This window comes from Macrotis lagotis, chromosome 1 (assembly GCF_037893015.1).
Source record: "Macrotis lagotis isolate mMagLag1 chromosome 1, bilby.v1.9.chrom.fasta, whole genome shotgun sequence".
Taxonomy (NCBI): domain Eukaryota; kingdom Metazoa; phylum Chordata; class Mammalia; order Peramelemorphia; family Peramelidae; genus Macrotis; species Macrotis lagotis.
The window spans coordinates 298,229,697-298,240,475 of record NC_133658.1 but is presented as its reverse complement, the minus strand read 5'-3'; the positions used below and the strand labels follow the sequence as shown (position 1 = coordinate 298,240,475).

The following is a 10,779-nucleotide window of genomic DNA, read 5'->3' as shown; positions in this document are numbered from 1 at the left end:
TATATATATGTGTGTGTGTGTGTGTGTGTGTGTGTGTGTGTGTGTGTGTGTGTGTGTGTGTATAGCATTGGAAGCAATCTCAGAGAACACCTATCCTCAGAGAATACCCATCCAAGAGCCCATTTTAAGACAACCCTAACAACTGATTGTTTAGTCTTTGCTTGAAAATTAAGATGTAGCTAAATGTTAAGGTAGGTAGTGTGGCCTAGGAGATAGAGAACTGATCTTAACTACAAGAAGACGCGAGTTCCACTTCTGCCTTTGACATATACAGGCTGTAGGACCCTGTCCAAAGAATTGCCTCATTTCTCAGTATTGAAGAACAATGGTGTCAAATAGAAAGAGATTTCCCCAGAATGCATGCTAAATCAGAAAACCACAAAGTAACATTCCTTGTATTTTATTTACTTTAGTAATCATTTTTTAATTACATCTGTGCACTAGGGAACTCTACTACAGGCAACACTAAGGCTATAAATTAAGGAGAGAAGGTACTATCCTGAATTAGTGGAGTGAATTTCCTCTTGCAGGATCTCTCCAAATCAATGAAATCTCAGGCCTAGAATCTAGCCCAAAATTTTAGGAAGTTTTTTCCCCCTAATATTAAGCCTAAATTCATTTCCCTATAACTTCCACCATTGCTCCTAGTTCTGATCTCCAGGGCCAACCAGAACAAGTCTAATTACAGCCCTTCAAATACTTGAGATTAGCTATCATGTGTCAAGTCCTTAAATAAACCAAACTCCTAAGTGAAGGAATAAAGTGTCTTTAATCGAGATAACAGGATAGCAAAGCCATCCTAGAGGATTTTCCACCAGGAAGCTGAAGTAAAGGTCTTGTACTTATTTTTTAGGAGAAAAGGGGGAGCAGGAGTCACATTAGGTAGCAAGGTCTCCCTTCTGTAATCTGAGCAAAGAAAATCACTCCATTTTAGCTGTTTTGCCTTTCATGCCATGAATCCCAACGGAAAGGGGCAAGGACATTAGAATCAAGATTCAACTCAAGACAGGTTCTTTTATAAGGTAAGCTCTTACGGTGGGGACTCAGAGTGTTGTTCAGCTCAAGTAATGTAGAACAAATATCTTAAAAGTAGGAATAAGGAACCTTACTAGGATTCTAACATTACTAGGATTATTAAGAAGAGTGACAGGTAATAGATATTAATGATATTTCAGTCACATCTATTCTTCTTCATAGTAAACACTCTCAAGTCCTTCAATCAATCCCTGAATGGCATGGCTTGGAAGCCTCTCACCAGCTAGTTAACTATCTCTGGATGGCTCCCTGATGTGATTTGCTTTCTCCATAGAAAGCAGAAAAGTTAGGTTTAACTCATCTTTTCTCTAGATTACTGAGAAGTCTCAATTAGAGGGCTCTGAATTAATGAGGGTACTGTCTATGTTAAACATCCTGATATCAAATGATTTTCATGTGGTAGTGACCAGTTCAACAGACAAGCAAATAGGCTAATACATCCTTTGTTACCTGATCATTACAGTAGTCAAAGGGACTTTGTCAGTCCAACTGTATGTGGTTCCATGTCATTTTTTTGTACTTAGGCAACTAAGCAGAGCAGAGATTATCATCCCTATTTTCCAGGTGAAAAGACTGGGGCCCAGGGTGGAGAAAGCATTTTTTCATGGTCACATGGTTAGTTAATGGTTTAATTGTGTTTAAAAAATCCAGGTTCCTGGACAAGAAGACAAAGCAATTTTTCCACTATACATATTTTAAGGGAACATCCAATCCCTTCCCAGGGTGCTATGATCTGTGATCTGGTCTGGAAAGGGATAACAATGATAAATGCTAAAGACTGACAATTGTAACTGACCTTGGAGTTCATCTATTCCAAATCCCTCATTTGATATATGAGAAAACTAAACCTCAGGGCAGGAAACACTTATTCAAAGGCATACAAGAAGAGAATAGTAAGAGGTGGAATTGGAACCTAACTTGATCTCCAAAATTTGGCACTCCTTCCACTATAATACAGCATACTATATCCTGAAGGAGAAGAGGGGGTGGCACTGAATTGAACAGAAAGGCATTAAGTAGAATGGAATAAAAAAGGATAAAATGGGATGATATAGGAAAAGTGAATTTCTAGTTACTTTGGGAGGGCAAAAAGGTGAGCTGTGGAAGCTGAAGGAAAAGGGTATTCAGTGTTAGAATAGCTAGGTTAGAGAGAATCAGAGAAAAATAAGCTCTAGGACTAAAAATTCTGGCAGCAGAGTCATGAAAAGCCAATACAACTGTCTATTCTCATATCACAATGAGAGACTAAAGACAGATGATTTCCTGTTCAAGAAGGAACATATATTTTATTCTTCAATCTCTCCCTGGAATTCAGACTTCCTTATATAAACAACTTCCCTTACCCACCCGATGTCCCTTGTCCCCCCAGAAGGACATGATCTCTCTTCCTGGAATCTGCCTCTTAAATCACTTCCAATTAGGCAATATCCTAGACCAAAGGACTGGTTCTACTGCTTGTTTCTCATTCCAGCCCCAGTAAAATATCTCACTTTCCCACCCCACACCCATATATCAGAGAGACTGGCAGGTACCAAAGGCTATCTCTCAGATGCTCTGTGTTCTCAGTCACAGAGTTGGGGGTGGTAATTCTCCTCACCCCCTTTCCTGGAAAATTTCTGAGACATCCTAGATGCTTTCTGTGAGGTTCATAATGCTCATTCTCATTTCCCCATCCCTTAGACCTGTTCTTCTGAGTATATGACACACAAGGCAACTTCTCTACAAAATGAGAGACTCTTAGAACTGGAAACAGCTCTAGGCCATGAAGCCCAACACATGCCTAAACAAAAATTCTTTTGACAACATACTAAAGTATTTATCAATCCTTCATCTGAAGTCTTCTACTGAATAGGAACCCAGCTACTTCCCATCAACCTATTCCACTTTTGGATATCTTTAATTATTGGGAAATATTTCCCAACATTAAGCCTAAATCTATCTCTTGACAACTTTTATCCATTTCTTCTACATCTGACTTTTTGGGTCAAACAGAACAAATCTAATCTTCCTTTTTCATGACAGCCCACCAAATATTTGAAGACAGATAGCAAGTGGCTCCAAAATCTCTTAGATTAAGCATCTTTTTATAACATGATCTACATCTGCACCATCCTGGTTGTCTTCCCCTGAATGGTCTTAAATTTGCTAATATCTTTTTAAAGATGTGGCACTCAGAATTTAGGGTATCATAGAATCTTAGAATGAGAGCTAGAAGGGACTTTAGAGGCCATTGAGTACAACCTTCTCATGTTAGGGATGATAGACCTGAAAACAGAGAGCTTAGATGACTTGTCCAGGGCCTAATAGTAATTATTCAAGTTGAAATTTGAATGAGTCAAATGCAGAATTCCAGATGTGTTCCGGCCAGGGTGCAATACAATTGAACTCTCAGTTTCCATGTTTTAGAAACTATAACTCTCTTACTGAAGCCAAAGACCAAGCTACCAGCTGTATTTTTCCCTTTTAAAAAATATTTTATTTTCCCCCAATTACATATAAAATTTTTTTTTAAAGTTTTGAGTTCCAAATTTTATTCCTCCTCCCTCCCTTGCCCCCAGTTCCTGAAGGAGTAAACAATCTGATGTAGATTATATATGGGCAAACTTATAAAACTTTTTCATATTAGTCATTTTTGTGTAAGAAGACTTGAAGAAAGGCCAAACAGACACAGAAAGCAGAAGGGAGTGAGGCAGGAAGGAAGGAAGAAAGAGAGAGAGAGAGACAGAGACAGAGACAGAGAGAGAGACAGAGACAGAGACAGAGACAGAGACACAGAGACAGAGACAGAGACAGAAAGAGACAGAAACAGAGAGAGACAGAGACATAGAGAGACAGAGTGTGTAAAAAGAACATGCTTTTGTCTGTATTAAGACATCAAGCTGTCAGCAGTCTTCAGGGAGCCAAGTAAACACATTTTTAACTGCAGTGACATGTCTAGATTCCATACATGTCCTGATCACTTAAAACTATAATGTACCTATTGTATTTGAATGATCCATAGTATGATGGGAAAAGACCTTAATTTAGTCCGGAGAACTGTACTTTAGTCCCAGTCCTATCACCAACTTTCTACTGCAGTGATTAAAATTGTCTCAACTTCATTGGATAAAAGAGACTAAAGAACTCTGAGTCAGTGGCACTTTTTAAAAAGGTTCATGGTCTGCTCTAATGAAGTGAACCTCAGATCTTTCTCATGATTTGAGATGTCCTCTTCTTCTAAGATCCTACTTTTATAACCCCTCATAACTTGACATTCAAGAATGGCTTTATCAAATACAGAATAATTCCATCACTTGGAATTTTATGCTTAAATTAAAATAGGCAAAAACCAAAGTCAGCAAGGTCATGAGTTGGATGAAGCTTGTAATATCTCCATTAATTAGGTGTTCACAAGATGGATGGGCTATTCCTAAGATTGGGTAAGAGAAGATGGGTAAGAGAAGATATGTTATCAAGAATATATCAGATGGGGACTTTCCATACCATGTAACCACCCTTCATAATTTGGTAATGGAATTTGAGCAAAACAAGATGGAAATATCTATGCCAACTTTCTTGTAGTTATGCAACTAAGCAGTAATGACCAATGCATTGAAAGTTTGAGCTCTATTGTAGGACCTTTCTATTTGAATCTGTATTTCTCTGTAATTTATGCAAAGTATGGATTAATATGTTGCTTATTCTTATACTTGTTATTATATATAAGTATATATGCTTATACTTATATTAAATATGGATAACTTAATGAATATGCATTCCTAAATACTGATAATCATTACTTCTTATAAAATCATAATGAATTGAATAACACAGAAGAATTTGAGTAGGGACTTTCACTCTTTCAACTTTCTCATTCTTCCTTTCGATACACAGAAAGACCCCCCACCCCACCCCCACAGTCTTTATTTGGATTGTTACAATCTAATGTATGGAGGGCAGTCAGTCCTCCACATATGATGCAAGACAAAAAGGGGGACAGTCCCCTCTCTGAGGCACAAAGATGATAATAGTAATGAGGGAATTGGGCGCAACTTATACTGATTATGTTCTTTTTGATTAATTATTAATTCATAATATACTAAATATACAATAAATATCTCAGATGAGCAATTGTCTCATTAACCAAGAACCACAATGGAAAAGCAAAATATGTCCTACAAGGTACATGAATTGGGGGATCAAGGGTCATTTGTTTGAGTGTGCAAGCATTGTCCAGGTTTTGGAAATCTTCTGAATTTATGAAAACAATTCAACCATTTTACAAACAGCCACCTTATTGTGGTGATGAGAAGGAACATTCCTACAGACATGAACAGATCTAGATGGTTGTAACATATGGAATGGGGGAAAATAAAGAATAAGTTGAATTCCATGGATAAAGGAATTATTGCTGTCAGTTGTAGAGTAAAAACCAAAGTAGGAGACTGAAAAAAAAGTAGGATTTGAGGTTCCAGTCTCTGCAGGTTCAGGAACAAATGGAGTAGAAATCATTTGTGGAGATCATGATGATGAAGGTGTCTTGCTTATTCATCCACTCTCATACAGTTGTTCAGTCTCTGAGAAAACTTCTGATGCAGTCCTGTGGTGCTCTGAAGATCTCTCCTCTTAGGAATGCTAGAATGAGTTGGCTTCTAGTGAATTTGCTTCTCCATTTCAGGTTACTTGCAGAGATCCCATTCTATCTTAAAGAATCTTTGACAAAAGAGATCTTAATACAATTCTAGTCTGTTATTACAATAACCAGGTCAGCTCAAACCTTAATAGCACTAATATAAATATTTCTAGATTACAGAATTTGTCATTTTAGTTTAGGTTTTGTTTTTGGTTTTGTTTTTTGTTTGTTTTTTGCAAGGCAAATGAAGTTAAGTGGCTTGCCCAAGGCCACACAGCTAGGTAATTATTAAGTGTCTGAGACCAGATTTGAACCCAGGTACTCCTGACTCCAGGGCCGGTGCTTCATCCACTGCGCCACCTAGCCGCCCCTAATTTTAGTTTAACAAATGATGATTGAAAAATTATCCCTCTATTTTCTTTCCTAGTCATTTTCTTTAGCTAGTCCTCTGTACTCTAGGAGGGAACTGTACTCTAGTACTCTGTACTCTGTACTCTAGGGAACTAGTAATATAATACTTTTTAAGGGGTGGCTAGGTAGCGCAGTGGATAGAGCACCGGCCCTGGAGTCAGGAGTACCTGGGTTCAAATCTGGTCTCAGACACTTAATAATTACCTAGCTGTGTGGCCTTGGGCAAGCCACTTAACCCTGTTTACCTTGCAAAAAAAAAATATAATACTTTAAAAAAAATTACAGTGATAATTCTGGTACACAATTGAATTCATTTAAAAATCATTTAAATAATTGCAATTGTCAGAAAAGGTTCTTGGATGATATATATAAATATATTAAGTAGTCTATTTAAGGACAGTACAGATCAAATAAGTTATTTATAATAAAATAGACTTGCTTTATAAGACATGTTCAATATTGAGGTGGTAATAATAAACTCAAATAAAGTTGATTTTTCTCATTTTAGTAACATTAGATATTCTATAATTCTGCACCCCCCATTTTTAAATCAAAACTGAACATGATTCTATTTTAGGCTTAAAATTCTAATTTTGAAAATTGTGTCATACCTCCTACTTGCCATATTATCATGATGAAAGAATGTTATAGGGAAGTCTCTTAGGAACTAAATAATCCACCAGTTATAAGGCTTTATGGTCTCTATTATTTGAAATTCAAATGAAAATTCAAAATAATCCCTCATTATATTAGCATGTATAACTTTATTAAAAGTCACTGATAGGAGTTCATCTTCTTTTGCACTTACTCTTATCAATGGAATTAGCTAAGTGAGGAGAAAGTTAGGGTCATAGAGCCATTAGTTTTGCTTGATTTCAGGTATGAGCCATTGTCAGCCAATTATATAGCAGGATGTCATAGCCAGTCCTCAGAATTAATCAGGTGGGGAAATTTCTTATATACCAAGATGTGTATAGGTCAAGATATTCCTACTTTCACCTTCTCAAAGTCATTCCCTTGACTTTCCCAGGGACAGACATCTTTCTGTGACAGTCCTTAAACTACAGGGTTAAAAGGCATTTCCCTTGAATGGTGAATCAGCAACCTCATGAGGAATCAGACACTTACACTTGGATTAAAGACAGCAAATTGAAATTCCAGGAGACTCTTCCTCAAATAGCAAAATTTCATTAATTACAGCTTAGGGCTAGATAATCATTTTTCTCAAATATTATCCTCAAAATTTCACTTAGAATTTTTTTAAGTATTCAAAAATTACATCTTTTCATTAGTATCATTCCCACCCACACTTGATCTGCAGAAAAAAAAAAAAGGGAGAAGAATATCAGACCATTTCAAGAATACAATGGGATGAGAATGAGATGAGATACTCCCACCAAAGTCCATGTAGGCAAATGGGACATATCTGAACACAATTTCCTTGATGAAAACTATGGCACCATAGTTCAAACTTTGTTAAGGACTAACTTGAGCACAATAATAAGTTTTTTTAAGTTCTCAAATTGGGGTGTAATTTAGCAGACTGACCACCAGTGGAGAAGATTTGAAAGACAAACTGATTAAAAACTACACAAGTTGTCATGCAAGTTGCCACTGGGGTGGTGTCTAGAGTAATCTACTCTTGCTTAATTAAAATCTATTATTTCTTGTGTGCCACAATGACCTACCCTTATAAATTAAAAAAGTAAACCAGGTGATAGAAGTTCTGGAAAGGAGTAGCTTTACTTTCCTCAGAAGACCTGCAGGTATTGCTGTTTCCGTTTCTTCACCACAATTTCAAACACAGTGAAGAGTAAGTTCAAAATAATGGCATTAAAAGATTCAATTAAATGAGTTTTCAAATAATCCAAATGGCATCCACTTTGCTATTCAAAAATTTTATCTCTTCACTTTGGGTGGGAGAGGCCCTAGTTCTTGTGCTGCTGGTTTCACAATACACCAGCCTCAGAATTAATTAGTACAGCTAGCTTTAGAATTAATCAGGTGGGGAAATTGCAGATAGGTCAAGAGAATTCTATTTTTACCTTCTCAAAAGAAACTTCACTGACAAAGATCTCTTAAGAGGACTTCACCATATTTCTCTCCCAGCATTAAGTCATCTACTATTTTTGTTATTTTTTTAGCTTTTTAAAAATCATATTCTAATGATCATATGGCATATATTTATAATGTAGCAACATTCAGATCAAAAAGAGGAAAAAACTTGCTTTAACAGATTCTCTTAACCTTCTTGTATTCAATATATCACCAATCATATAATAATAATTTAGTTAAATATCTTGAAAACTTATTAATTCATTGAAAGTCATTTATCTTATTACCCTGACAGTTTCGTGCCAGGATTTTTCTGCCTTGAAAGTTTTTAGTAAACCTGTTTTTTTAATAATTTAAAATGTTTAGCCTATAATTTCTCAATTTGCTCCATTCCAGGCCAATTAGAAAAAAAATATTGGGATAGTATTTTGTTCAATTTCATTCCTACACTATAGTTCTTTACATAAGCCAGGCACTATGTTAAGTATTTCACAACTATGTGTTTCTCCCAACCTGGGAAATGGGTGTGAATATTTATTATTCCATTTGTACACATAAGGACTGATTGGATTCTCAAGTATACTACCATTACAATATTTTCAACCCAACCAATTTTGATTTATAATTACTTGTGGCAATACTATTAATTTTTAGTTGAATTACATTATAAGAATCATGTAGACCCTTCTCATTACTGCTTCTTTCTTCCTTTTAGTTACTCAAAGAGCCAAAAACTTTAAAACTTTAAAGTTTTAAAACTTTCTAAGTTACTAGTCCTTTGGTATAACTATTTAAAACAGAGCAAAGAAATAATCCTTTATTGAAGTTTATTTTAAATTTTTATATTAATTTGGGGTAGAAGACATGTGGCAACTATTAAAGGGGCATTACATAAAAATATTCTTATATCTTTTCTAAATATTTTTGATTTCAGTGGGATTAAGACCTCTTAAATTTTCTTTTCAAAACTCTAAAACTCTTTACTCTCAAACCCTGGATCTACTCTGTGTCAGTGCAGACTTCAATTTTTTTTTTAATTTAAATATTTTATTTATTTGTTTTTCCAACTACATGCAGTGGTAGTTTTCATGAATCATTTTTTTTTCTGCAAGTTTTGAGTTTTACATATTTCTCCTTCCGTCCCTTTCCTCCTTCCCTCCTCCTCCTCCATCCCCTGACGGAAAGCAATCTAATATAGTCTCTCCGTGTGTAACTAGAGATCTATATTAATCATGTTGTGAAAAAAGAATCAAATCCGAATGGAAGGGGAAAAAATTAGAGAGAAAAAAATGACAAATACATAAGACAACTTTTAAAAACTGAAGATAGTAGGTCTTGGTCTTCATTTAAGCCTTCACAGTTCATTCTCTGAATATGGATGGCATTTTCCAATCACAAGTCTTTTAGAATTGTCTTTGCTGAAATGAATTAGTCTATTATAGTTTATCACCCAAAGTTGGTATTAGGGTGTATAATGTTCTTCTCATTCTGCTCATTTCATTCATCATCAGTTCATGTAAGTCATTTCAAGCTTTTCTGGCATCCTGGCCCTCATGATTTCTTATGGAACAATAGTGTTTCATCATATTTATATACCATAATTTGTTAGTCATTCCCTAATTCATGGGTATCACTCAATTTCCAATTCTTTGCCACCACATAAAAAGCTGTTATGGATATTTTTGTATATGTGGGATTTTTTTTTACCTTTTTTCTTGATCCCTTTGGGATAGACCTAGTAATATTACTGATGAATCAAAGGAAACGCACAGTTTTATGGCCCTTTATGCATAATTCTAAATTGCTCTCCAGAAAGGTTGGATCTATTCACAATTCCACTAACAATGCATTAGAGACTCAAACTTTCTTTAACTTTCTATTCATTCTTAACTTTTCTAATTTCCTCTTGTAACACCACTTTTTCTTTCTTCTACTCATTCCTCTGGGAAACCCCTTTTTGGTTATTTAGTGGTCAAAAATGCACATTTGATACCAATTTCTTTAAGAGCTTCTGAACAATTAGAATTAGTTAAATCACACAGTTTTTTTTTGATTACTTTGTTTTTCTTTTTTTTTTTGAAAGTGATAGATAAATAGACTCAAGAACAACTCATTCAGCAAAAGTTCCTCATTGTTGTGTATCACAGACTTTGGTAAACAGGATGACTTTGGAGAAGACATGATCTGTCTCCTCAAAGTTAATGTCTTTTATGCTGGAAAAAAACTTTTATCTAGCTATTTTGACAAATGAATTCATTTGGGCATGACTAAGGATTCAACTATGGCACAGTAATGACATAGAAATTACACTACAAGAAAACTCTGACAGATATTGTACTTTTCTTTTTCTTTTTTTTTTTTGAAGGCTTTTGCGAGGCAATGGGGTTAAGTAAGTGGATTGTCCAAGTCCACACAGCTAGGTAATTATTAAGTGTTTGAGGCTGGATTTGAACTCAGATACTCCTGACCCCAGGGCCGGTGCTCTATCCACTATGCCACCTAGCTGCCCCGAGATTGTACTTTTCTAAAGGACTCAGGGCATAATTTTTTAAAAATTTCCTTTCAGATCATTCAAAATTAAATCCATTTATTTTGTGTTTTAAATAATTTGCAAGTTCTCTTTTTCCCTCAAAATTTCAAGCTATATATATTTATATTTATATTTA

General features: G+C 35.3%; 1 protein-coding gene across 2 annotated transcripts in view; it reads left to right on the top strand.

Moving 5' to 3' along the window:
* The window catches only part of CX3CL1 (C-X3-C motif chemokine ligand 1), a 72,471-nt gene that overhangs the window by 30,634 nt on the left and 31,058 nt on the right, over positions 1 to 10,779 (top strand). The gene's annotated exons all lie outside the window — the stretch shown is intronic.